This window comes from Podarcis filfolensis, assembly GCF_964270895.1.
Source record: "Podarcis filfolensis genome assembly, chromosome: 3".
Classification (NCBI taxonomy): domain Eukaryota; kingdom Metazoa; phylum Chordata; class Lepidosauria; order Squamata; family Lacertidae; genus Podarcis; species Podarcis filfolensis.
In genome coordinates this window covers 84,100,252-84,128,160 of record NC_139606.1, presented here as the reverse complement: position 1 = coordinate 84,128,160, position 27,909 = coordinate 84,100,252, and the positions used below count along the sequence as shown (strand labels likewise).

Genomic DNA, 27,909 nt, shown 5'->3' with positions numbered 1-27,909 from the left:
GATAAGTTTCTTGTGGGGTGGTGATAATGAAGAGGTGCTAGTTTTACTGTTTACAGACCGTTGTCTGCAGCGTGCTGCTCCTGTCCAAAGTCAACAAAGAGCCATGAGGCACCTCAGGGAGAAGGGGCTCCTTGTTTTCATTCAGGGCTCCTTGTGCAGATCTCATTCCATCCTGTTCAAGCCCAGAATCCGCCCTCCAAGGAGGTTTGTCCAAGAACAAATGGAAGAAATCATGGGACAAAGCAAAGTGCGGACGACCCCTCACAATGGTCCCTGACGGGAGGAACAACCACAGAACATGAAAAAGCCACTAGGTGGCGCCCTGGTGTTGAGTTTCTGCCCGAGTCACTGGTCAAAGAAGCAACTATATGGAGAGAGTAAGTAAAGAAATGAGATGGAGATGAACAATAATAAAAGTGAATGGTGAGTGGAAATCTGAGAAAAAGGAGAGAGGGGGTCAGAAAGGGATTTCATAGCCATTTCCTGCTTCATAGGATCAGCTTCAGGAAGTCTTTTCTCTTGTTTCCTTTAATAGAAGTCAGCACCCCCACTTAGGGGGCACATCTCACCTGCAGGGCAGCTGCAAAACACTGTGGTCTCCCCAATACAGCTGCATGCTGACAGCTGCGGTGTTTCTCTCCCTCCCTTCCTCCCTGCCTCTCTTTTTTCTGTTTAACAAGGCAGTTGCTGTTGGGCAGATGTAAGTGTTGAGCTGAAGTAGTTTTGGGATAATGTGTTCTGCAGAATTCCCAGCATGCCTTAGTTCCTTGGCACCAGGCCTCAGAGGTCAAGGGAGTATGAAACTTAAAGGGTCTTAAGTTCTTTTAGCTCCTGTAAGACTGGAGGCCAGAGGAACCTGAGTCTCTCCAGAAAATGCTAGGCTAAAGCTCCCCCTAACCATTGGCCATGTTGGCTGGGGATGAGGGGAGTTGGGAGTCCGGCAACTTTTGGGAGGCCACAGGTTCACCTTTCCTACTGCACATACAGCCTTTTCGGGAATCAGATTCCCAAGAATGAAAAACTGTACTGCAGCAGCTACGGCTCAATCTGATGCAGAGACCGACTGATCTCATTGGGTGTAGGGGTGAATCCAACTCTCTGTAGGACTGGGCAGACAAAATGTAGAATTATTATTATTTATTCTGTGGATGTGGAAATAAGAAGGGGAAAATGAAAGGGAAGACTTTTTCCTCAGGGAAATACCTGCCAGGGTGAGAGTCTGGGAGAAGAAAGGGAAGCTCCCAGGTGAGAGCTGGGAGGGTCCACCACTTCCTGTGTGAGACAAAGGTTAAGAGCTACCTTTGAGAGAGGACTCCATGTTTCCTCCTTCTTCTTCATTCTCTATTTTTGTTTTTATTTAGATTACTGTCTTTTATCTTATTGTATCATGAAAAAGCTTCAAAAATGGATTACTGGCAATTTTGAGCAAGCGCAACAGATTTCATACACTAGTAAAAATAATAATAAAATAAAATAAAATGAGGTTCTCTGGGTCTGCAGTCACTGGTGGATTTGTGCAAAGACCCCAAGAGTTGTGCCTGGTTTTAACAATTCTACAGCACAAAATTACTATAATGTGTTGCAAGTAACAGGGTGCTGACACCGCCGGCACTAAACAAAACCACCAGGGTATTACTCTGAGGAAGAGGATCTGGAGTTGGCGCACATACATTGGACAGAGTGGGCTATTGTCTGTTGTACTGGGACTGGAGCATCATCCAGCCAAGCAGTCCCTGGGGTAAAGCTTTTCAGCCCAAGGGCTTCTGCATTCTTTTCCAGGGGCCAGTGGTGATCAGAGCCAGAGGCAAATGTTGGCTTAGATTGTCCGCACACTCTGAGACCTCTCTCTGCCTACCATCTACGTAAGCAAGAGGCATCATCGGAGTCCAGGGATGCAGTTGAGCTAGGCAAAAACACCCAGGCAGGCCTTGAAGCAAGGTCAGTATGGGTGTGGCCTAGAAAGAGGGTGTGTGGCCAGAGAGAGAGGGCTGCATTTGACTCCTGAGACTAAGGTTCCCCACCTCTGCCCTAGCACAGTGCTTCAGCCCCTATGACTTTGCTGACTTTGCAGAGGGAGGAAAGACACCACAATTGCCTACATATGACCAGATGTGCCTCCCAAGTCTCTCACACGTTAGGCAGAGGAGTGCAGTCATTGGCACAGTTAGATAATTCCAGCAGACGCTGGACTTTCCGGTCTTACCGGCTGGTGGCCAGGGCTTGCTCCAGGTTTTTTGTGGGCCTAACCCCTTCCGTTTTTTAATGGCCTGATTTGGCCCCTCCCTGCCCATTCATTTTGCCGACTGGTTCTGGACTTCTGTAACCTCGTCCCACCCTGACAGCACCACCACTGAGGCCAGTCTTAAACAGATTGGACTCTGCAAAGAATCAGGTGTGAAATCTCTGCCGAAATCAGGACAGATACACAGGGCAGCACACAGGTGCCTTAGAGTGCTGTTGCCTCCCTGCAGCTGTCCTAAAGATGGCCACCCTCCTTGTCACCATCTCTTTGTCTCCAGAGCTAGGATGTGACAGGGGAAGGGTGGCTCTGTTTGAGCCCCACTGCCTCGCCTGCCCTGGTAGGCCTGCTGGCTGCCTAAGGCGGAAGCAGCAGCCAATAGTGATGCTGAAGGGAGCTGTCTGGGTCAGGTGCAGCCCTGCGTGCTCTGCCTCACGTACAGAGATGCTGTCTCTCCTCCAGCTATACTGTTTCCTGCCAGCTCATGCACAGAGGGGTTTGCTTCTTTCTTTTTCCTTCCCCCGGCGGAGATGCTCCGGCAGACAGTTAGCTCCATTGAGATTAGCAAACTGGCTGATCCTGCACCTGCGTCTGGAGGAGGAGGAGGACACTTTTGTACGTGCGCCAGCCGCTTTGAGGCAGGCATGGGTTGGGCTATCGGGGGTTGCGGGAGGCTTGCTTTGCAGAAGGGTGGAAACTGAGGCATGGAGGAGCCAAGGCAACTTGCCCCGGAGGTGACTTGTTGCGTCAAACTCAGGGTCAGGACACACAGAGTCGTGCCCCATGCACACAACAGATAGGATCCTTTCGCTTTGTGTGTGTGTGGTTGAATATTAGGAAATCTCAAGTAAGAGGAAGAACAGGGACCCTGGAGCTCTCACCCTGGGAGGATTAGAGCGATGGCACCCTAAAGCTCTGGGGATTATTCACCTGTCAGAAGAAAGAGATAGTGCCTGAATCTGTTGCTTCTGCAGGGGCTCTCTTAACCCCTGTGCAAAAAGAAAAGGATTCTCGGGAGTGGGTTTTTCTTCCTTCCCCTTTGTACTTGGTGCAGGTACTTAGAAGGAAAAGGAGTGGTCAGGATAAGGAACAAAGGAAGCCCCCAATTATTAGACAATCTATCTGTTCTCTGCACTGATGGGCAGTAAGCTTCCGTGTGCATGCACACTTCTTCAGAAAGTTTATACCAAGAACAAACTTAGTTGGTCTCTAAGGTGCTACCGGACAATTTTTAAATTTTTATTTATTTATTTCGATTGCATCAGACCAACACAGCTGCCTACCTGACTGGCAGTGGTTCTTCAGGGTTTCGGGCAGAATTTTAGACAGTCCTGTTTGGAGATGCTGAGATGTGAACTGAGGTCCTTTTTGCATGCACTTGGATTAGCAATGTGTTTATTTTCAGATGTATACACCACCCGGACTTCCTGGAGCCAAGAATACCCTACAGAGCACATTTTGCCCACCGCAATGTTGCTTACCTACAACTGCTGCAATCCCTGCTGGAACATGTAGTTCAGCACCTGAGAGAACGTTTCCATCAGGTCGTTCCCTCACCCCTGCTACAAAGAGCTCCCTTGCAGCCTTGCATCCCTATACCAGCCAAGCTAGTTCTATACAGCTTTGGAAATACAGCTCAGTGCTTAGCTCCCACATTGTCCTTGAGCCCAGCCATCGCCGCACAACTCTGTTCCGTCATCTGTACTCTTGAAACAAAAATGACCTATACTTAGTGACGAACATGGAAAGGAAATGACATGGTTGCTCACCTTGAACTGCAAGGATAGTGTGGGCTAAATAAATCAAGAAAGCAGCCTAACGCATTGTTCAATGAAACGACAGCCTCGTGATGCAGTTGCAGGGGATTCCCCCAATCTTTTGCAGTGAGTCCTGTATGTTCCAGAAACCTGAGCCATAGACTTTTAAGCAGTGGAAGGAAAACACTTCTGTTAGATGTCAGCCCAGGACTGGAACAATTCTGGTCACCCATACATAACCTGAGCAAGGTAATGGGAGGAGCATCTAGGAGCCTGATCCTTTACACAGTGCACACAACTTAGTCCGATGGGCTTTGGACTGCCTGACTCTGCAAAGGATCAGGCTTGGTTGGAGATTTCCCCCACCTCCTGTGGCATTTTAGGAAGCAAAAGGTTCCTCTTGAGTTATGGAGATTCGCAAATAAAGAAGGCTAGGGGGAAATGGGACATTTGAGAAGTCTGCCACAAAGGAAAATTGGGGAAGAGAGTGTTGGGAAAGGGTAGGAAAAGATGATTTGGCCATGTTCCAGAAAGGGGCACATTTGAAGGGGAAAGAGGTTTAAAGGGAGTCGGTAGGGCATGAAACATCGAGGACGGAGGTGGTGGGGGTAGGGGAGGTAAGGAGAGCCATGTTTTCCCTGAGCTTCAGGTTTATTATCACGTCCAGCTGCGCTTGCCAGATGCCGCTTATTGCTGTGTGCGCACACACGTGTGTGCCAGTGGTTAATTAAAATGTGGGCGTGTCAGGACCTGAGCCTGCCTAGCAACTGCCCATACAGGACAGTTTGCCAAGGGGTTTCGCCTGCATATGTGTTTGCCAGGCACAAGCACAGCAAATTCACGCCAAGGAAGGACTGCTGTTTTTTAACTTTAACGGGGCAGGTGCGTTTCAAAAGGCCTTCAAAAGAGTAACGTGCTTTATGGACGATCCCATTTGTGGAGGGGCTGTAGGCCAGTGCTGGAGGCAGTGGCGTAGCGTGGGGGGTGCAGGGGGGGGCGGGCCGCACCGGGCGCAACATCTGGGGTTAGGGCAAATCCATGGGTTAGGGGGCGCAAATCCACGGGTTAGGGGGCGCAAATTACTTGCCTTGCCCCGGGTGCTGACAACCCACGCTACGCCACTGGCTGGAGGACCTGCTTTGCAGGGTGAATGTCCCAGGATCAGTCCCCAAAAGGGAGCAGAGAGGCTCCCTGCCTGAAACCCTGGAAAGTCGCTGACTGTCGGTGTTGACTGAGTTAGGCCCATGGTCTGACTTGGCAGCTTCGTTCTTCCCCTCTAGACACCCATCCTCTGAGCTGCAGTTAGAGTTGGAAGAGACCACAAGGATCATCTGGTTCAACCCCCTGCAAATGCAGGAATCTTTTGCCCAATGTGTGTCCCGAGCCCACAATCCTGAGATGCTCCACCAACCCAGCTATCCCAGTGATACCATACCAGTGATCTGCTTGCTGGGCTGTGTGACTCTCCATCATGCATACAGCTGCAAAACACACATTTGCCACCAAGTAAGGTGTGAAGTAACCCTAAAGCAGAGGCAGTAATTTAAGGGCATGGCACTCTGTACCATGCTGGTCAGGGGTCACCGGAAATCTCTGCACATTGTCAATCCAAGGGGGTTAAGGAAGTGTAAAGCAGTTTGCAGGCTCAAACAAAACCCTGGAGGGCAGGTGAGTTTGAGATCAGCGGACACCCCTCAATTCCATACCCCACAACCCTTATGATAGCCCAGAGAAGAAAATCGGAGACTGTACTCAGCTGTGAAGCTCACTGGGTGGCCTTGATCCAGTCAAGACATCTCCATTTAACCTACCTCAAAGGGTTGTTGTGAGGATGAAATGTAAGGGAATAAAACTGTGAGCACCACCTTGGGCTCCTTGGAGGAGACAAGTGAAATAAATGAAATGAAATAAACTCAGCATTCACGCCCCCTTTTGCAGTTCATCCTAGCAGCTAGAAGGTGAGACGCAAGTGGCTGTTGGCTTCTTCCTTCCCATCCTCTCCGGAGATGAAGCCGCGTCGCGGAGCTTCGCCTTGTCCAAAACTAGGTGGCAGTGGCTGCTCAATTTTTATGAATGAAGCGGCGTCGGGCTGGAGGTGGGGAGGCGACTTGCGCGTGAGGCTGCTCCCCCCATTCTTGCTCCGTCGCCGGCTGGAGGGGGGAGGGGGAGGGGTGTGTGGCGAAGGAGGGAGGCGAGGCGGCCCCTCCCCCTCGCATTAGCATAAGGGCGGGGGAGGTTTACATGTCATTCTGCACGTTGCCTTTCAGCGATCCAGGCGCTTAACCAACCGGCCTTGGCAGCCGCCCAGCGAGTCAGCTGCTTCCGAGCGGCGAAGGAGGCTGGGCTGGGCTGAGCGCGGAGCCCCGGCGCCGGTTTTAAGGTGTCCCCGCACCCGGGCACGGCAGGGATCCCGGCACAAAGGGGCCGCCGTGGGGAAAGGGTGCATCGGCAGCCCGGGACGGGCATTTTTTATTAAAAAATTAAAAATAGCAAAAGTACAGTCTCTCTCTCTAACGCCCCCCCATTCATTTCTGTATTTTCTCATCACAACCCAGCAGGATTCTGCTTCCTTCTTGTGTGAAATCCTGCTGTTTGAGGCGTGGGGAAGAAAAGAAAAGAAAAGCAGCAGTGATCTCTCTACAACACCAACCTGTCAGCGTGATGATTGAATATTTTCAGCAAGGGCTGCGAATCTGTCTTGCCACGCTTTGACTGATAAGCAATTATCACGTCCTCCTCCGCCTTTTTAGCAGCCTTGTGACAGCTGAAGATTCAACAGGTGAAGCTTTCCCCGAGCTGCAGAAAGCTATGAAAGCTGAATGTCTGCCTGTTCCATGTCTGCTAAAGAAAGAGGAGGGCTTCCTGGGGCCAAAATGTGGCATCCTTATTCACCCCCCCCCCGCCCCTCATAGCAGCTCTGCAGAGTGTCCAGCCCAGCAGAAGGGGGAACCTGTGACCCTCCAGAGATTGGTGGACTGCAACTCCCAGCAGGACTGACAATTGGCCATGCTGGCTGGGACTGATGGGAGTTGGAGTCCTACAGCAGCTAGCAGGCCAAAGGTTAGGCCTCCTCCCTTATACTGAGGGGCTTTAAAAAAAATAAATAAATGAGTGCAATGATCTTCACTAGGTATGAGGATCTCAGCTCCCCTTGTGGGTTTTCAGGATCTGTCACTGCCTTGTGCCTGCTCTGGATCTGACCCTTCCTTTCACAAAGTGTTTGTGTGTAGTATCCTCTGCACAGACACATCTTCAGAATCACTTAACACTGATTAATTACCACTTAACATAAACTAGTCATTGTTTGGTACGTGCAGTTCATGGGCAGTTAAAGGATGGTTTCCCTTGCCTCTTCTTAAATGCATCTTTATGGATTTAGTGCATATTAGTAGCTGTGAGAGTAGGGAACCACTGGAAGATTTTATTTATTTTAAAAATGCACTTGATAACAGAGAGCTAGAAGAATCAGGAATGACAATAAAAACAAATAAACTGCAATAGCAGGTGAATGACGAAAGCAAACCAAACACCTGGAAATGTTTGCTTGGAACTTACTTCCAAGTAAATACATAAAACCCTATCCCAAGCCTGGCAATGCTTGGTCACATCTACCAAATGGAAGATGGCGGGATCCCCAAGGATGTGTCTCTACAAGGAACTGGCTTCAGGCACCAGACCCATTGGCAGACCAACTCTGTGTTGCAAATATGTCTGCAAACGTGACATGAAGGCTGGCAACGTTAACCCCAGTGTGTGGGAATCACCATGTGGGAATCCCTTGCAGACGACCATAGCATCTGGAGACAGGCAGGCAGGTTGAGTATCTACAGCAGCAGCAAGAGGAGGAATGACTGTTGGGAGGAGCACAGAAAGATTAAATGCTGTGAGAGCCAGTGTGGTGTAGTGGTTGAGAGCGGTAGACTCGCATCCCCATTCCTCCACATGCAGCTGCTGGGTGACCTTGAGTTAGTCACACTTCTCTGAAGTCTCTCAGCCCCACTCACCTCACAGAGTGTTTGTTGTGTGGAGGAAGGGAAAGGAGAATGTTAGCCGCTTTGAGAGTCCTTAGGGTAGTGATAAAGCGGAATATCAAATCCAAACTCCTCTTCTTCTGTGGTGTATCTGCAACAGCACAAACGGCCACCTTCATCTGCCCCAGCTGCAGCAAAACATGTCTCTCTCTTATTGGTCTTTACAGCCACAGCAGGCGCTGTAACTCTTCAACAGTTTGACTTCGCCCCCAAAGGTGCACCCTTCCACTGTCTCCCAAGACAGGTGGATGCCAACCACATTGAAAGCCAAGAAAAAAGGACTCAATCCAGGGAGAGAGTTCTATTATCTTGGCATCACTGTCAAGGAAGCTCTGCCAAATATCCCAGTCAGCCAAGTCTCTGAAGGCAGAATGACACACAGCAAGGCCTTCAGTGATGAATGCACTCAATAGGTAGACTTAGAGGAAGGAGACAGTCTTGCATGTAACCTGTTCCTATAGCTAGATGATCAGTTAATCAGGAACAATGGAGTTAAATAACTTACATGCACCCTGATTTCAGCATTATGAAAGAGTCTCTTCTGACAGTAGATTTGGGCTGCCACCCAACATGTTGATCATTTCAGTGATTATAATCCCACCTCTCTGCATCTGTGGGCACCATTTACTTAGGCACTCAGATGTCTAGCATATGCATGTGCACTGACCGATTAACCTTTATCTTTTTTGTGATTAAAAAAAAAACTCCAAAGGCTTCTAAAACTTTAAAGGGAATGAAGTATGTACATACAGCTGGCATTTGAAAAGAAGGGAATTTGTGGCATCACGTAACTCCTGCTGCAGTGGACAGGCGAGATCAGGGTTCCTGGACAGCTTTATCAGTCTTCTGACACCAAGCATGCCTCAGTCTTGAGACTAAAGCTGCTTCCAGATGGCTTGATTATTGAGCATTCATCCTGATTTTTTGTGGGGAGGTCAGGGGTGATTGTGTCAAGCAAATATTGTCCCATACTGTTCCCTGTCACTTTTCTTATTGCAAGATGTCTGGGGTTTCGGGGGGGGGGGAGTAGGTTAGTTGTGCAAGAGCTCCAAATCAACATTAACTGTGCGTCTTGAATTTGTCCGTATGTGATTAAAAAGAGCAACAGTCTGAACAAGAAATGCCCTGATGTAACCATTCCACCATTAACAGAGTTTGGGGAGTGACCTTATTTATTGCTGCTAATAATTGATCTGGAATTTTAAACAAGTGCAAAAGTGCTTTACAATCTGTATTGTGTCTCTGCTCACTGTAACTGTTCCCCTTTTATGGATGGGGAGCTGAGGCCAAGAGATTTGCTCACTAAAGCAAAACAAACTCATGCCACAAAGTTTTCCTAGGTCCGCTCCATCTACTCCACCATGCTGGCTCTGGAAAGCTGATTTTCAAATTCTCCACTTTCGTTTGCTATGCTCTTAGTACTAAAATGGCCAGTTATCACCTTTCCCAACAAGCTGTAAATCTCCAGTCACTGGTTTCCCACTAATTCAGTTCACAGGGCCATGCAGGAGTAATAAAACCTGCACAGAAGACATCTGGCTGACTTGGCCGTTTTGCACTGGGCGTTTGGCTTTCCTTGTCTGCTGGGTGGTCCATGGCAGGAAGATTCTGCAGAGAACAAAGCTCCTGAAGCAGCAGCAGCAGCAGCAGCAGCAGCAGGGAGCTTGTTTCTTGGTAGAACACTTTGTAGTTGAGATGCAGCATCCAGGCTTGTGCTGTGATGATGGCCGAAGAATGCTCTTGCTAAACATGGTGATTCTGTTTCAAGTGTCACTGGTAGGAGTCTTCCTGGGCTTGAAGGGCCCTAGCTCACTTGCAGAGCATCTGCTATCCAAGCAGAAGGTCCAGGCTCAATCGCTGGCATCCCAGGTAGGGCTGGGAAAAACACCTGTCTGAGACCCTGGAGAATCACTTCCAGCCAGTGAAGACAACACTGAGCTATATGGTCTGACTCAGTGGAAGGGACCTTCTTATGTTGCTAACCCTTCTCAAGTGTGTTAGAACGAGTGATTCAAATACATAATTTCTGCCCTCTGAGGCATTTGTTTACAGGGCAGGTGAGGTAACCTATGTTCAAACCACATGTCCACCACACCTAGACTATTTGTGTCTACATCCTTGGAAGAAACCAGAGACTCTGATGCCCCCAGAGGGATTGCTCTCCTATTTATCCCCTTTTCACTTAGAGATCAGCAGCTCCCCATTTCCCAGCCTGGATTAAGAGATGTCACAACAATCCTCCACAATGCTTTCTGAACACCACAAAAAAGACTCCCAGAAGACAAATCCATGTCTGCCTCACTCCCAGGCACTCGGAAATGTTCTTTCATGACACAGAGACAATGTTCCCAGAGAGCCTCTCAGACTTGCTGCGGTGCAAAACTAATCTTTTCCCAAGTGGTGGTGAAAGCAGTCAGTTGTGGCATGGGCAACCTCACACTCTTCAGAAGTTCAGAGCAGAAAGGAAATGTGTAAAATCAACAATTGGCATTTTAGTTGCAAGTGCTGTTGCTGCAACTCGAATGGCCTTCCTTTAATCTTTTCTACAGCCCTCTAAAGAAAGTGAAAATGGTTGTTCCCATTTTCAAGATTGGAAGACTGAGGCTGCAAGGGAGTGACTTTCCTGTGACCACTTGGTGAGTTGGTGGCAGAGATGAGATTTAAACTGGAGTTTTCCTTATTTGCAGTTCAGTCTGTGCAGGGCTACACTAGCTCACTTGCTTTTGCTGCCACTACAATGATATTCCCACATTGCAGCACTGTTTCCCTTAGGGGCAAATGCCATCTATTAACATTTGGAGAAAATTTATGTATGCACGTATGTATGTAGTCAGGGACATTCCTGTGATGGTACTGGGACCACAGTTCTTTGTAGGAGCAGGTTCTACCATTTCTCTTTACATTGTCTCATGTTGCCTATATGGTAACAAGCAGAGGACTGTCCTTCAAGTCAACTTGTAAATGGGCTTCTTAGGTGGGATGGGATACTTTTGGGCTAGGCTGGAACATAATTGATACTGACCCAATGGAAGCTTCTGTCCCTGGACAATACTAGTGTGTGTGTGTGTGTGTGTGTGTGTGTGTGTGTGTGTGTGTGACGCCTTCCCCTGTGTTATGGTCCCAATCAGCACCCTGCTTCCCTGCTGCCTATTTTGGGCAAAGGAAGATGTCAGGAACTAGCAGCAACATCCACACCTAAACAGTACAGTGGTACCTCGGGTTACATACACTTCAGGTTACATACGCTTCAGGTTACAGACTCCGCTAACCCAGAAATAGTACCTCGGGTTAAGAACTTTGCTTCAGGATGAGAACAGAAATCGTGCTCCAGTGGCATGGCAGCAGGAGGCCCCATTAGCTAAAGTGGTACCTCAGGTTAAGAACAGTTTCAGGTTAAGAACGGACCTCCAGAACGAATTAAGTACTTAACCCGAGGTACCACTGTACATTTAAATCACACGGCTCCCCGCAAAGAATCTTGGGGATTGTAGTTTATCCCTCAGAGACCTATGTAGTTTGGCCCAAAGTTTCCTTTTTGGAGGGATTTTATTTTAATGGAGGTGCATTCAGTGATGTGAAGCCCTGCCTAAAGTGAGTTCTCGCCACCTCAGCGAGAACTTGTAAGTTGTTTTGGGTCACTTTTGTGAGGAAAGTGGCTAATTCATAACTCCTCCTCCTAAGTGCAGCTTTCAGCAGGTCTCTCCTCTCTTATTCATGTGTTGTTTGCAGTGTCAATTTCTTTAAAACTTGTGCAAGTTGGAATGACCATCTGATGAGACAGGCTAAATTCGCAGTCTCTCTTTACCTCGGAAAGGGTGACTTCCGTGTGCCCTCTGCCAAAAGCCTGACACGACTCATGTGATCTGAGTGCCTTAGGACAGAGGGAACAAGGATGATGTCCCAGCAGGTAGAACTGTTGCTCAGAGCAAGAGCCAGATGGATATAAGGAGCCACCTTAAGAGAGAGGGGGGGGGGGCGGATTCCAGCAGACCATCCATATGACCAAAGACACACTCACAGCAAAATGTTTCATCTACCATATTCCATAGCCAAGGCAACCTTAACAAAGAACATTTCCCTTCAGACTTTTCTGTGCTGCAGCTGGGTCTGAAGGTTTTCTCCCTCCCTTCTCTCTTTTTATAATAATTATGTCATTATTCCACCCCCCCTTTTCATTCAGAGAAAAGAGAGGAGAGGTGATGCCAATGCAAAAGAATGGGCATTTAAACAGAACTAGATTGAACAAGCAGTGTGTGCCCAGAACAAGAAGTCTTTTTACATTGCATATGAACTTATACATGGCTCCATTCAGCATATTCCCCCCCGGTTTGAGCTCGACGCAGAGAATCAGGCATTCACAGCCCTGGGACTTACATCACTGACATTTCCACATTTTCATACTCAGCCTTCCCTGAGTTTTAGTTAAAAGAATCTAAAACACAGCTGTGAAAACATCAGCTGATTTGTTACAGGCAAAGGATATTCCATTTTTAATTGTTTAAAATTTGATTATCGTTGAATATTCCTAGGACACGGGTATATATGATATGTATGCATGCATGTGCATTTTCCAGAACAATCTGGCTTTGTTGCCACCACCTCACAGCTCTCTCTTCTCTCCCTCTGAATGAAAAAAAGGAAAGCAATTATGGCATTCTTAGGAAGCCAACCCTTCATTGCACTGATGGTTGTTGAAAGACGTGCACCAGATCTGTGTCCATATCACCTGTGTGCGTGATATCTACCTGTGTGTATTCCAAATAGCCACTGTCCTGCTCCATAAGTTCATATCCCATTAAAGATTCTGCAAAAGCATCAGGGACATTACAGTGGTACCTCGGGTTACATACGCTTCAGGTTACAGACTCCGCTAACCCAGAAATAGTACCTCGGGTTAAGAAATTTGCTTCAGGATGAGAACAGAAATCGTGCTCCGGTAGCGCGGCGACAGCAGGAGGCCCCATTAGCTAAAGTAGTGCTTAGATATATAAGTTTTAATGAGAAATAAGATTAAATAAAGTAAAAGTGGATGATTAATTGGTGAAAGAAAGAATGGGAAACTACAGTATAATAAGATAAGATATAAGGATAAAAATAAGGTGAAGGATTTGCTGAAATATCTATATGAATTAGAATGCAAAGAGGGGAGGTGTGAGGAGGTCAAGGAGATAAGTTAAGAAAGGGAGTTATATTAAGGTTTAACTTGTTCTTTTGCTTTTCTTTTTTGTTTTTTGGATTGTGTTTTTTTCTTTTTTTCTTTTTTAGTTGTTTTTGCTTTTTCTATTCTTCTATTTTTATTTTTCTCTTGGATATGTTTTGTCTTTACATATTGTGTTCTTTTTTGTAACCTTTTAAAACTTGAATAAATATTATTAAAAAACAAACAAAAAACAGATGTGTGATTCTATCAATCTTGAGGCAAAGCACATCAGACAGAAACAAAAACATGTATGAAGAATGGAAAGATGCAACAGTGTCACAGGATGGAGAGAAAACTTAACACCGATCACTCCAGCTTGCAACCAAACTACAGCCTACAGTTCCTGGCACTGTTCGGCCTTACATTGCAAATCAAGAATTGCTTTGTTGCAAAGTTCTGCTTCTTTTTCAAAGTAGCCACTTCAGGTGACAATTCTGGGAGCCCTCTATGTAGCAACAGAGAGCTGGAGAAATATTAATTAGGCTTCTTGAAGAGGAAAAGGGATTCTCCCACAATTAGCATGCGAAGTGAATTAGCATTCTTTCCATTAGAAGCAAAGGGTTGTCTTAAACCAATCTTCTTGTCCCCATCCATGCCAGGCAAAACCACATTCTTTTATCCAGGAAGCCTAAGATTATACAAGATTAGGTTTTTCTTGATCTCCCTTTCCATACTGATTGAATTGTTGCCCCTCGCACTTTCCACCAAATCCTGTTTCATGACATCACAGGCTGTTCCCATGGAAATAAGGATAACATCATTATTTATTTATTGTAGGTCATTAATAATAATAATAATAATAATAATAATAATAATGCAGCCCTTCAATCATATCCCCAGTTTACAAGAAAGAATAAAACAATTCATGTGTAAATGCAAACAAAACATAAAATGAAAAGGCCACACAATCACAAAAGCAGCAAAGAACAGCCAGCAAGGTTAAAATCATATCTGAAAAGCTTGGGGAAATAAAAAGGCATTTGCCTGGAACCCAAGTCTCCTCACTGATTTCAACAGGTCTTAAAAGTGCTTACTGTTGTTGCTGAGATTAACAACCTTTAGATATTACTGCTAGTGTTAATGCTTAAGCAAAGTCCCCCCTCCAATACAGTCCTTTCCTGTTATTGTAATCTGTAGCCTAGACTATATACATGCTGTTACAACATACCTTGAATGCCCCACCTGCATTAGATCAATGACAGCATCATAAATGGGTGATTCTCCCAGGATGAATGGGGGCAACTCGTCCCAGAAGTCCCTTTGTCTTGTCAAGGGGCAAGGAACCTCAGTTCCGGGGGTGAAATGTCTACATGACCCTCAGGACTTTGCCCAGGCCACACCCCTCCTCAGGCTCAAGGCTACATATATTGCTCCACCCACTTTTTGTTGGTGGCAAAGGAAAAAATAGGTATATAGAGGATGAATTCCTGGAAGCCATGATCCAAGTTTGAGGCAAGTACCCCCACAGAACCACAAAATATGCAGTAAAGTGTGGAAATATAGGCTGTTAGATCTTTAAATGTGCCCTTGTGAGTTCCGAAAGCTCTTCTCTTTCCCTGGCATAGAAAAAGAGCACATGTTTGGTAAGTTTAAAAAATGGTTTACTTACAAACTCTTCAAAGGTCAGATTCATGTGCTTTCCCATACAGCATTCAGAAAAGTTGCACAGGCAGTAAAACTTGGTTTAGTTGCAAAGTGGTGATAGTTCCTAAATTATTGGTATAGGAACTCAAGAGCCATTTGGTCTGAGCCTGGAGCTGAACTTCTAAGGTGAACTGGAGGGGAGCAAAAGCTTGATCGCCTAGTCCTTTCTAAGGTGAGCTAAGCCTGGCAGCACAGCTTACTCTATGGTCTTAACCCCATTATGCATTAATGAGACTGAAGCATGTTGGTTATATGAGGTTGGCTATCCCACACTTTTTGCTTCTGGTCCTGCCCACCCTGGCATGTGCCCTCTTCCCCCAGGAGTTGCCTATGAGGGAATGCAGCTCATAGGCAGCCCTTATCCTTTTTCTAGCGCTTTCCTTGTCCTAACTTTTAGGGGATGTGTGTTGTCCTCGTTTTTCAATTTCTGTGAATGATGAACACAAGCACACAGGCAGAAACATCCCTGCCATCTTCACCTTAAAGGGTTCATCCAATGCCTGTCTATGTCCCCTCTCATACAACTGTGTGCTTTTGGAGAGATTTCCAGGATCACATATTTAGAACTCAGCCCCAGAGAAAGACAGAGCATCTGCTGTAGTTTTACGACTGACAAACGTGTCTCAGTTTCTGAAGAAAAAGAATCACCCTTCTCAGACACACATTTGCAGCTCAGCAGAGTTTAACTTTCTTGTGCCATTTCTCCCCCAATCAACCCTGAACCTGCCCCATGAGCACTGGCTGGGTAGTATAACTTTGCTATCCCAGCCTGGAATCTTGATTAGCGAAAGTTTAGAATGACTGGGAAGCCTAATTTTTAGAAGTTTTATCTTCTAGGCTAGTGCTTTCCAAACTGCATCCAGGGAAAGTTTATCAGGGGCTTCTTCTTAAGAAGACTGGTAAAGGTAAAGGACCCCTGACAGTTAAGTCCAGTCGCAGATGACTCTGGGGTTGCGGAGCTCATCTTGCTTTTAAAGGCTAAGGGATCCGGCATTTGTCCGCAGACAGTTTTTCTGGGTCATGTGGCCAGCATGACTAAGCCGCTTCTGGCGCAACGGAACACTGAAACCAGAGTAATAGCAGATAAACTTCACTGCAAGACTGTGTGGCCAATGTTTACAACCTTCCTCTGCAATATGCTGTAACGAGAGAGTATTGGGCATGATCAATGAGGATATGGTCTTATTTCACATCAGATGGGAATAGATATAGCTGAATAGATATAGCTTGAGCTCAGTGTGAACTCTTGCACATGCCCCTGATTTTTTTTAAAAAGTGCACAGGGGTTCCTTGATGGACAGGTCAATATGGAATGGGTTCCTTGAAGGTAGGAAGTCAGAAAACTAGCCTTCAATGTTCCAAATCAAATTGACAGTGCAACATAAGGCATGATGGGACAGAGGATGCCAATAATCATATGGTCACACTGGTGCCCTGAATCTCTGAGCAGTGAGAGGTTTCAGGGGTTCAGCACTACTTGGGTTTGGTTTCTTTTTGAATAAGGTCCTTGGGGGTTTACTGGTGTTTTGCAACATTTTTATTTATTATCAGGCTGTGCATTGGTGGAGGTACAGTACAGCATAAAGCATTTCAACAGCAAGCCTCCTCTTGCCACATCAGGTCCTCCAGGACAACAGCCAGCATCTCCGATATTCTTTTTATAGAGCCAAAACTCAGATTCCTTATTCTCTTCCATATCTGACTCAGTCTGCCTCAAAACAGCCAGCCTGTTCTCCAGAGATACTGCTTACAGCAGGGGTCAGCAAACTTTTTCAGCCGTGGGCCGGTCCACTGTCCCTCAGACCTTGTGGGGGGCCGAACTATATTTTGAAAAAAAAATTTGAATGAATTCCTATGTCCCACAAATAACCCAGAGATGCATTTGAAATAAAAGCACACATTCTACTCATGTAAAAACACCAGGCAGGCCCAAAAAATAACCCTGAGATGTGTTTTAAATAAAAGGCCACATTCTACTCATGTAAAAACACGCTGATTCCCAGACCATCCGCGGGCCAGATTGAGAAGGTGACTGGGCTGCATCCGGCCCCTGGGTCTTAGGTTGCCTACCCCTGGCTTACAGCATCCCTAACTGGGAAGGAAAAGCATAACCCTTTTCATATATTACCTCATTCATTCCTAAGGCCAGCTGTTGAGAGCCATTGGCCTATTATCTAGAACAGAGGCCTGATATATTAGGCCTGAGCCTTCTCTTGTACAGCCTATGATCTGATGCTCTTGCATCTTTGAGCCAGTGTGCATCACCAGATTTTTATATTTTTGCTAAAAGTAGAAATTGGCGATTACCTTTTTTCAACATATATTAGTCTTGGTTTCCTTGTGAAGATTGAAATACATTGCCTTGTTCTGAGCCATTATCAAAAACAATAAGAGAAGCTCAGTATATTAAAAATATACAGAGGTACATTGTCTTTTGTCATGTAAAAATCATGATTTCTCCGAAAGGCAAATTAGTCTCCTTGGCTAGAGCATTTTCCAGTACAGCGTAATTGCAATATAGATTCTTGAATTTTGTCAGGTCCACGAGTTGAAAATATTTAGCTGGGCATTCTCCAAGCCATTTGTATTTCCTTGGACATTCAAGTAAAAACTTCATGGCTGGTGATATCTTAGTGTTACTAATATGAAAAAAATGCCTTTGCAGCATCTTCGCTATTAAAAAGCTATTCTTTTGCTACAATAAGCCAAAGCATTTTGAACATCAGAAACATTCCAGGATTTATTTTTTTTACTGTAATGGATGTTTAGTTCCTCCTTGGTTTGTTGCATATTTAGAATATGGAATGTTGCTCTCTTTGAAGTCAGTGGATCAGCACTGATTTGCACAAGATAAAGATCTGGCCGCTAAATCTGTACCCATCTTGGGCAATTGAGCTGTGTTAAACCCATCTAGGATTGTGGATATGAAGCACCTACATTTTAGAAAGCTCATTTCTCAAATGATTGCACCAGAATTTGGATACATGCAAAGGTGTATCTAGGCCCCCTTATCACCCTTGGCAAGGAGCTGTATTGGCGCCTCTGAAGTTGGGGGACCAGAATCTCATAAAGTTTGCTTTTGGTTGACTTTTGCACTCCACCAGTTTCTTCCTCTGCAACCATCAGGTTTGGGTCTGCTCTGTTCCGCCTCCCCTCTTCCTCTGCTGGTCTGCCTGCCTGCCTCCCTGGTTCAGCTCACTGCTTTCGCTTCTGCCTACTTCCTCCCTCCCTTCCATCCCCCCCCCCACTGGAACTCTTGCCAACTCTCTCCCTCTTTCCTCCCTCCAAGCCCTGCTGGGCGCTCAGCTCACACTTTCAATAGCATCACTGGCCAGCTGAGGAGGGAGCCCTGCAGGGCTGCTGCGATAGCCCATGCCAGCAACCAGATTCCTCCACCGAGGTGCCCAGATGAGCCTGCTCAGTTCGCCTGGCCACCCAGAGCACTGGAGGAGTGGCCTGGGGAGCATACAGGCAGGTGGGTGGGTTCCTAGCCACTCTAAGCCAGAGGTGTGATTTTTGCGCTGCCGCCCCCTGCCTGTGCCCTTGGCTGGGGCCAACTCCTAGGTATACCTTTGGATATGTTATGGTTTACTAACAATAGTCGTCCCCCCCCCAATTTTGCTAACTTTGTATGCCCAAAGCATGTTCCCATCTCTGTCGCCCCCCGCCCCCTGGCACTAAGGAACCAGGAAGAAGATTCTTTGTGGCATTTCCTTCCTTTACTTGCCTTCTTCCTCAGATATCAAGTCAGTGGTTCTAGGGTAGATAGCTACACAGAGTTCAGTGTCAGTTCTCAGACTTTTACAGCAGAGTTTAATCATTCACCACAATACAAAGAGTTGTATTTCTTCTTGCTTTTGTCTTCACAGATGGGGTTTTGGTCCTGGTCATACTGGGGAAACTCACTGCCCCAAAGGAATGTAACATTTCTAATACTTCCACAACAAATTTACTGGAGGAAGGGGAAACTACTTCTATACAAGAAGCAATAATTCTGGAGGGGGCACTCCGGAGATAAAGTTCAGACCTGTGTCTTTATACCATCACATGTGGGTGGATGCGATTCAGTTATATTCCAGCGTCTTGGTGTACAAGGGAACAGCTTGAAAAGAGAAAATGAAATCAGAGCATCAACTTGGCTTACACTGGAGTCCATTGAATTCAAGACTAACTTTTCCTCCAGACCTTTTGTGTGACTTGGAACAAGCTCTTAAGTATCCATCTTCCTTGGCTCTCCATTCTGTTAATAAAGACAATATTCATGTAGGTGAATGAAGAAAGTTATGGTGGAAGACTAAGGTCCAACATACACATCCCTTTGGTTTCCTAAGGAGGCTTCCATAAATGCTGTACTTCCATAAAATTTTCCATATTAAAGTGCTCTACCAAAAAAGAAAAGAAAAAAGAAATTAAGTGTATGACATAATCTGTTGTGTATATAGCAGATTCATTCTCATGGCATGGAGATACAGTAGTTCTATGGATGCACAAGGTGTACTCTAGGATCTATGCAAAGCCATGGCAGACTACTGTTATCTTTTCTGGTGGGAAGTGGCTATCGAAGCATATGCACAAAGAATTATTCAACACTCGGCTACAAAGCCCTTCAGTGGGCTGAAATACAGCTCAACAAAATGTGGCTTGAGTCTGAGCACGCAGGCTGCTTCGCTAGGAAGACAGCAGAGATCGGGTATATGATATCAGGCTAGACAGAAAATAATTCTCCACTTTTTCCAATGGACAGTGTCCATAGTCTGCTTCAAGAATGAGAACCTGTGGCCCTTCAGATACTAAACTACGTTCCCACAATCCCTGATTGACCACCCTAGATGAAGAGTTTGGATTTGATATCCCGCCTTTCACTCCCTTTAAGGAGTCTCAAAGCGGCTAACATTCTCCTTTCCCTTCCTCCCCCACAACAAACACTCTGTGAGGTGAGTGAGGCTGAGAGACTTCAAAGAAGCGTGACTGGCCCAAGGCCACCCAGCAGCTGCATGTGGAGGAGCGGAGACGCGAACCCGGTTCCCCAGATTACGAGACTACCGCTCTTAACCACTACACCACACTGGCTCTCAGTGGGGTTGATGGGAACTAAAGTCCAACAACATCTGGAGGACCACAGAATCTCCATCCCTAGTCTACAGTATAGACAAGTATAGATTTGTAACAATACATAAATTGCCTTTTTGATTGATGAAGCAAGTAAACTTGATCTGAGAGTACACCAGATGAACTGGTCTTCGGGGCCATGTAGATCTTTGTAGGCTCACTCACTACCAGGGCTACTGACAACTCTCAGACAACCAGATTACCATTTGCAAATTCAAACTGGGTTGACTTTTTCCTTTGGCTCAATATATATATATATATATATATATATATGAGATCAAAAGCACTTCATGTGATTCAACCAGCCCGCCCCAAACTTCCCAGCAATGCTCAGTCATCTGGTGATGCTTCTAGGTCTAAAACTATTTTTTGAGATCTAGACGCACGAGTCATGAGCCATAATAACTGGCCTTCTTCCATCTGCTCCATTTGGTATCAATTTGTGCCTGGAAAAGAGCATTTCCAGCTCCCAGCTGTGCATGCCTGCCTGCCAGGGCAGTTCTGATTAGATTTGCAGCTGTGCTTAACTTTCCTCTGCTTGCATTAGACTCTTGTTCTAGGGTTGAAGGGAAAGGGGGAGGGTGCAAAGATACAAAGGCCTGTAAGGGAGGAGCAATTCCTAATGGGAGGAGTGCGCTATATCTTAACCACTATGATTTCCCTCTTGGAAGTATTATTTCTATGTCATTCTTCTCATCTCGTCTTTGCTAATTGCTAGCTGGGGATAAATAGCTTTGTTGGAAACCCTTCTTCACACCAACAATGATTCTTTGCTCATCTAGACATTAGGTTCTTGTCCAGAACTTTGTAATACTGCAGAAAAGCCTGATTTATCAGCCTTCTCATTATAATATTGGGCTTCTCCTGGTCCTTGGAATATGGCAGATATTTCATCACATTCCTGGATTGTTGTTGGTTACACACTGAGATAAATGAAGTGTCAAGTAATTGTTTTTAACAGAGAAGCTGAATACAACGCTAGGTCCTTATAAATCAGCTATTGTAGGAAATACAGACTTTCTTGCACAGTCATGAGAAGTAGTAATAAGTTAATGTTATACAGAGGTTTGGAATTACCTCGGAGGGAAATCTCAGCAAGAAGATAGCAGATTGAAGAAAAACGAAAGTGGACAGTTCTGGTGCTAGTTTAAAGTGATTCAGGGACTGGCAAGGCACACTATAATAGCTTCTTAGTTAGCCACCACTGTTATAGTTAACATAATATAGTCCTTCTTGTTGGGTAGACTTCTTGTTTGAAGGAAGGATGCTGCTGATTGGTGAGACCTTATTCAGGCAACCAACAGGAATCAATATTTGACTATTCTGGCTTCACATAATCTCTCATTCATCCAGTTTCTCTGCCTTTGAGCGCACCATGAACCTGTTGCTGGCACACAATGATTTGACTTCAGAGTCAGCTGAAGGCAATTGGAAGAGGTAAGTTAATTTCCCATTTGGTAACTCTGAAAGGTAATGGTAGATCCCTAACAAATGGACTGAATGGTAACCATTGCTCCATGTTACTCTGCTATTGCTGTGTCTCGTGTAAAATTATATTGTGTATGTGCGAAGGACACCGAGAGAGGTTGTATTGTCATATTAGTCCCATGAAATACAGAAGTTTTAATTAGGTAAAATGGAAAGACCTCCAAATGTCTTGTCGGAATACTTGATGTAGTTTAGAATACAGCTAGTAGGCTGCCAGCTGGGACTAGCCCTAGGAATCATATACCAGTTTTGAAACAGCACCAGCGGCTGATGAATTTACTGTAAGTGGGTGGCAACTGCAGAGGGCTTTTTCATCTGTGGCTCTGCAGCTGAGAAAAGCTCTTCCCAAGGAGGCTCAACTGGTTCCTACTCATTTCTTTTTGTGCCAGATTAAGATCTCTGCATTATCACAGGCCTTTAAAAACACTGCTTTGAGTTGTTTTGGCAAACTCTGCCAACTCTGGTATGCTATGGTTCTTGTTTGTTACTGATTTAATGGGTTTTAAAAAACTTACATCAGTTTTATGCTTGCACTTGCTGCCCTGGGAATGTGCAGCTAATAGACCTATTCTTGATATTTACCATTACTTTTTACATGATTACAGAACTGACAAGACACGTGTTGAGCCCATTTATAATTGATTTCTGTATGAATAGCCACAGTCCAAGTGACTGCCAAATTTTATCTTGAGGTAAGGCAACAAAGGTCTGAATCAGCAGCTTCCTTTTCATTTTTGCATGATGAGTTTTGTACGATTCAGAGGTCTGAGTATGTAAGTCGGAGAGAAAGATGAAGGCAATACCATCCTCTCAGCTAAATGCAGCACTGGGCTGTGCACCAGCAGCACGACTGGGATTTCCCCTTTTCAGTACTGCCAACAAACATCTACCCACCTTCTAAGAGCTGGCACATGCCTTGGTAACTGCTCTGGAGGGGACCATGGGAAGCTGATTATTGGTCCTTCTAGTATAGATATGGGGAACCTTTGGCCCTCCAGATGTTGCTGAACAAGCATGGCCAAGGATGATGGAAGTTGTAGTTCTGCAACATCTGGAAGGCCAAAGGTTTCCCACCCCTGATCTAGTCGGGTATTGTTGACGATGACTGGCAACAGCTCTCCTCTCCAGAATTTCAATCAGGACACTTTCCATGCCCTCAACAACTATGCTGTAGAATATTTGCGGTATCCTTTCTTAAGCTTATAGAGATATCACTAGCAATCCAGAGAATGGGAGTGAATAGCAGGGAATTAAGTCTGCCTGCTTAAAAATAAGAGTACAATGCACTCTTAAAACTTACTAACACCACTTTTACTGGACACTTTTGGGGGACACAGTATGGGGCCAGAAAATGGACAGTTGGTCTCACCAAATATTAATCCTTAATTAATTGTTATAAAACCATCAATATCCTGACTTTTGGCCCTCAAAAGAGTAACTCCCAAGGCAACTTTCATTTATAATTAAAATATTGACCAATACAGCCACCAAAAACAAACAGAACACATTTACAATGATCAATGCAGCAGAGAAAAATTCAGCACAACTCAAATACGTAGTAAAATAAAATGGTTTTGACAGAATGTCTAAGTCATAATCTGGCTTTGCTTGCTCTTTCCACAGAATTTCAAATCGTTAAACTATGAGATGTTTTCTAGAAACTACCTTGTGCTCCTTTTAAATATCTGTTATGAATGCAAATTGTATTGACACATCCTGGAAAGAAAGAAAGGACACACACGCACACAAACATTTGATTAACCCTAAGTCAACATTATGATCCAAAAATCTGCTTTTGCAAAAAATTCTGGAAATAAACAATTTTATCAAATCCAACAATATCAAGAAAAAATGAACAACCACAAGCAAAATCAGGAATTTGTCCCAAAGATCAGGGTCACAGCAGGACAGCTCAGCACATTTCCAGGAAATGGCTGGTATAGAGATCAGTACCTTAGCAGCAGCGAGCTGCAGATATAATAGGAATGGGGGGTTTAGAGATCTGGTGCTGTATTTCAGAAGATTATAATTAAAGGTTGCAAGGGCAGGTCCAAGGCTTTTCACCACAAATCTCTGCCCCCACCGAGCTCTGAAATTTCTTATAGGTTTTACAAGCCAGGCAAGAGTTATGTGATTCTGGTGGCACTTTCCTAATCTCCCTTGCTGTCCACCCTCACAAGTGGAGAAGCATTTATCAATAAGGAATAAATTTTAGTTCCTGGACATGCTAAAACCACAGACTCTTGGGGAAAGGCATACATGTCTCCCTTCAAACTGAGCCACTATTTATTCCTCAAGACCAAGATACACTTTCCACACACTAAAGCATCTCCTTGTGATCTTTTCAGCTTCCTTGCAGCAGCTTGCTCTGTCCCCCACCCCCGTATTAATGAAATTATATCAGCTTGGGAAGTAGGACTTTTACATGTACTGTAACCATTATCTCTATTTCCCTCTTCACCATTTCCCCACCTAACTGTTTATCAGTTGCACTGCATCTCATTTCCACAGCTGCCATTGCCTTGAGCTATACACAGGTGAGCTATACACAGATGTGTGCTTTTCCTACATGCTCAAAAAATGATTCCACCCAAATGATGTTTACACTTGATTTTAGCCAAAAGGCCAAGAAGCCAAAATAATTTTTACGAGTGAATGCATTATTCCTGATTAGAATTACGTCATTCTAATATGGGAATCACATGGTTACCATATGAGATGATGAAAGGCTAATAAGCAAGGATGTTTCCCTTTAACCTTTCTTTTAGAGATATATTGGGAGAGCACACAAACACACACCACAAAGTGTTGACAGCTCTGAAACAGAGGTGTAGTGAAAACAATTTGCTGAAGGAAGGGCCACTTCACACTTACTGCATTGTCTATACCGAAAGCACTTGTATATAAAAAGTGTACATTTGTCAGTGTGTAAATGCACTGTGAATAAGCACTGTGGAGCTGAGGCCACAATTATGTCCCCCTGGTGCTTATTCCCCAGTGTTTAAGAATACGTGGCTGCTAGTCATACTTTATTCCCCAAGCACAACTGTGTCAAGTGTGAAGTGGCTGAGGCAGGACTTGACCTGCAGTATATACCGGTATGTATGTTGTATGTGTTGACATAACCTGGTACAAGAGCAGCTGGTGACTGATCAGAGGGCAATAGACTGGCATATTACACAGAGTCGTTCTGTGCCATAAATTTCTTCGAAAGCAAAACTAGAAGTGATGTGGGAGATCCTAAACAAGAACTCTGGAGCTTTTTAAAACGGGCAACCACAGTGGGAGTGAGGATCACAGGAGGGGAGAATGGGGCCTGCATGCTTTCCCAATAGCACCATGGTGGGGATTTCAAGAAGGCAAAGCATGAGGTTTAGCTATACTTCCGCAGGTGCCATGGTTACTGCCCAAATAGTGCGCCCCCCCCTTCCCTATGGCTGTTATTCGCATTAAACACACACACACACACACACACACACACACACATATTGGATCTCCAGCAGCCAGTGTGTTCATTGTTCCACACCCCATAATCTAGCCCCTGCCTATACAGGGCAAGATGCCTCGTCCCCGAAACCCTGTTCTGGGAAAAGTTCAGACTCTACCCAGCGCCCTGTTCCTTCGCTTCCAGACAGTGCGCTCACAGCCGCGGGGTCACCTCCCGAAGCCTGACAGGCGGGGAGCGACGGGAGATTCATCCCAGATCTCTCGACTGCTTGGCGCGGTCTGTTTCTTAGGAGCAGAGCGGGTGTGTTGGAAGCCGGACCCCCTCCCCCCAATATCTATGGTGTGTTTCTTCGACGAGCTAATGGCAACATGTGCAGTTGGGGAGATGAAGGAACAAAAATACGGTCTCTGAATGCGCGCGCGCAGGTTCTCTGGACGGGTTGCCACAGGTACCAGAGACCTTGAGGGAGGGAGGCGGGGGGGGGCAAGCGTCATAACAAAGCCATGTCTCGCCTGCCCCCCCCAACTCCTTCTCCTCGCTCATTATAATGTAGGAGAAACCGGGCAGAAACGTGTTTCACAACAGGAGCGCCACAAAACGTCTATATGCCAAACGAAGCGAAATCCCGCAGGAGACCTCCTCGCAAGCCGGCGTTATCTTTCCGGCATTGGCCTTCGCCACCTGCCTCCTGACACTCTCTCTCAGTCCACCTCCCCCGCCCCCCCGCCCGCCGCCTTTGTAAATCCGGCTCGCGCGAAGCGAGCGGCACCTTTCCCAGAGCAGCTGCTTCCCGCGCGCGCGCGCCCGGCCCCTCCTCTTCCCGCCCACCTGGGAGACGGACAGACTCCCTCTCTCCTCGCCTCCGCCGGCTGCTGGTGCGGACTCGCGACTCTGCACGTAGCGAATGGAGGCGGGCTCCTCCTCCTCCTCCGGCGCGCATGGAAACTGCTGCGCCGCGTGTGGCGGATCCCCCCCTCTCTATCCCCCCTATTCAGTTTCCGACGCACCATCAAGGGCTGCGTGTGAGACCGCGAGCAGGCGGGGCCCTTCCTCCGTCTCCTCCTGCCACATACGCGCCGGCTGCGCCTTTGCTCTTTCTGTTCTTTGGCAATGCCTTGAAGGGTTTAATCTTCGCTGCCTGCCGAGGGAGGGGAGTTTGGAGGTCATTTCACTTTCCTCTCCTTCAGAGGTTCAGTGCCCGCCATGAAGGACTCCGGGTGGGTTGGTCGAGGTCAAGCACAGACCAGCACAAAGGACCGGCCGTTTATTTCTAAGGCGAGGTGTTGCCTTATATTTCAGAGTGAATTGTTCGTTTAACACAGGTCAATTAGCCTTTTGGCATATCCTCACCTACAATTAACTGTCTCGCCTCCCCCCCCCCCCGAAAATCCTGGGAACTGTAGTTCGTGAAGGGTGCTGAGTATTGTTGCTCTGTGAGGTATAAACTATAGTTCCCAACACCTCACGCCACACATTTATTGATTATACAGCAGGGTTTGTATGGCAGGGTGGCAGAGAATGATCCTTCGTTACAGTCAGTGCTGTTGGAATGGCTTCCTATTCTGTGGTTGGGAAGCACCTAACCAGAGGTGCCAACTTGAATAAAATATTGGGGGGGGGGGAGGTAAGTCCTGCTCTACATCAATCACATTACACAGCACACACACAACATTTGAATGGCAATGTCCAACTTTACACACATATCCATTTATCTGGTTGTAAGTTCTATTGAACTTAATGGGATTTACTTCTGATTAGATAGGTACAGAATTGATCTATAATTGTACAAAGGCTTGTGAAAGATCCCTCCCCAAATCACAAACTCTTCTTGAAACCCCCTGCAAGTGCATTGTTAAATACTCTTGAAGTACTGAATACCTGCCATAGGGATGAATGTGAAGTGGACTGGAACTTCTTATCACAGGGGTAGTGTTTTTATTACTGATCATTTCTATAAAACAAGGAAGCATCTTGTGGCACCTTAAAGACTAAGAAATGGATTATGATTCATGAGATACATATTATAATTTCTATAGGACTTACTGGTGTGCCTGGGGTACTCAAAAAGGCTATACTGACAATGGACAGACATTTCTCCGGGAAATGGTTTTACAATGACAATAAATGAATATGCTGTGCAGAATTATTCTGATTATAGCATGCCTTCAGTTTATGGGAACTAGAAAGTCTTCTTACAGAGTTACCTATCACCTGATCATTAAGACGGCGTGAAACAATACCGTCAATACAATGCCCAGCTCTATCTTTCCTTGCCATTGGTATCAGAAAAGGCAGTGCAGGTCCTGTACTGTACGATAGTAAGGTAGCCTGGCTTCATTTCCTCCTGTTCTTAGAGGAAGAATGCTAAAATGTGATGGCGAAAGGCAAAAAAAAAACTGATTCGAACAGTTTTTTCCAGGAGGAAAAAAGGAAAGGAAAGAAAACGATCTCTGAAGTTAAAAAAGGTGTTTGAGTTTTTTGTTGAACTGGGGCAAATTGCTGGTGTGACCCATGCCATCTGAGATGGGGGTGAAGACCTCTCTAGGGAACTCCTGATGTTTCCCTCTTTGAAACACTTGATACCTGGTGTGATCCGATCTGTTCCAAAAAGAAAATGTTTCCGCTCTGAAAAATCTTTATGAGCTCACGGATTTGTCCTTTCCAGCAAGGCAGTCTTCATAATAGTCAGGAAAAGCTAAGGCACAGGGAATTCCACTGGAGTCAAGGGGGTAAACCTCAGCCTCCCCGTTCAGTAAAACAATGGAATGCATGTGTCTCGTGACACCACCATTCTGATCCTGGACTATATCGGTCATATATTTAACTGAATGTCTTACATTGTTAATCAGAAACATACAATTTTGGAGACCCAGTGGTGCATCATTATGGTCAGATGTTCTAGGGCAAGACATAATTTACACACAGATACAAACATTTACGGACTTTGTGGTGATGGAATAGCAGGGCTGCTGTACCTGATTGTATTGCTGCCT

General features: G+C 45.7%; 2 long non-coding RNA genes across 3 annotated transcripts in view; one reads left to right on the top strand and one right to left on the bottom strand.

Annotated features, from left to right (window-relative positions):
- LOC310758418 overlaps nucleotides 1–18,871 on the top strand; it is a 29,377-nt gene extending 10,506 nt beyond the window's left edge. Inside the window, exons 2-3 of the long non-coding RNA XR_014545763.1 lie at nucleotides 71–377; nucleotides 18,741–18,871. This is a non-coding gene — a long non-coding RNA (uncharacterized lncRNA). The remainder of the gene's footprint in view (nucleotides 1–70; nucleotides 378–18,740) is intronic.
- On the bottom strand, nucleotides 16,394–25,854 carry LOC310758405. Of its 2 annotated transcripts, XR_014545741.1 has the most exons (3): nucleotides 25,745–25,854; nucleotides 17,749–19,253; nucleotides 16,394–17,566 (listed from the first exon to the last, which is right to left on the bottom strand). It is a non-coding gene; the product is annotated as an uncharacterized lncRNA (long non-coding RNA). The 2 variants fall into 2 exon arrangements; XR_014545740.1 differs by having other exon boundaries at nucleotides 16,394–19,253.
- Nucleotides 25,855–27,909: the final 2,055 nt, after the last annotated feature.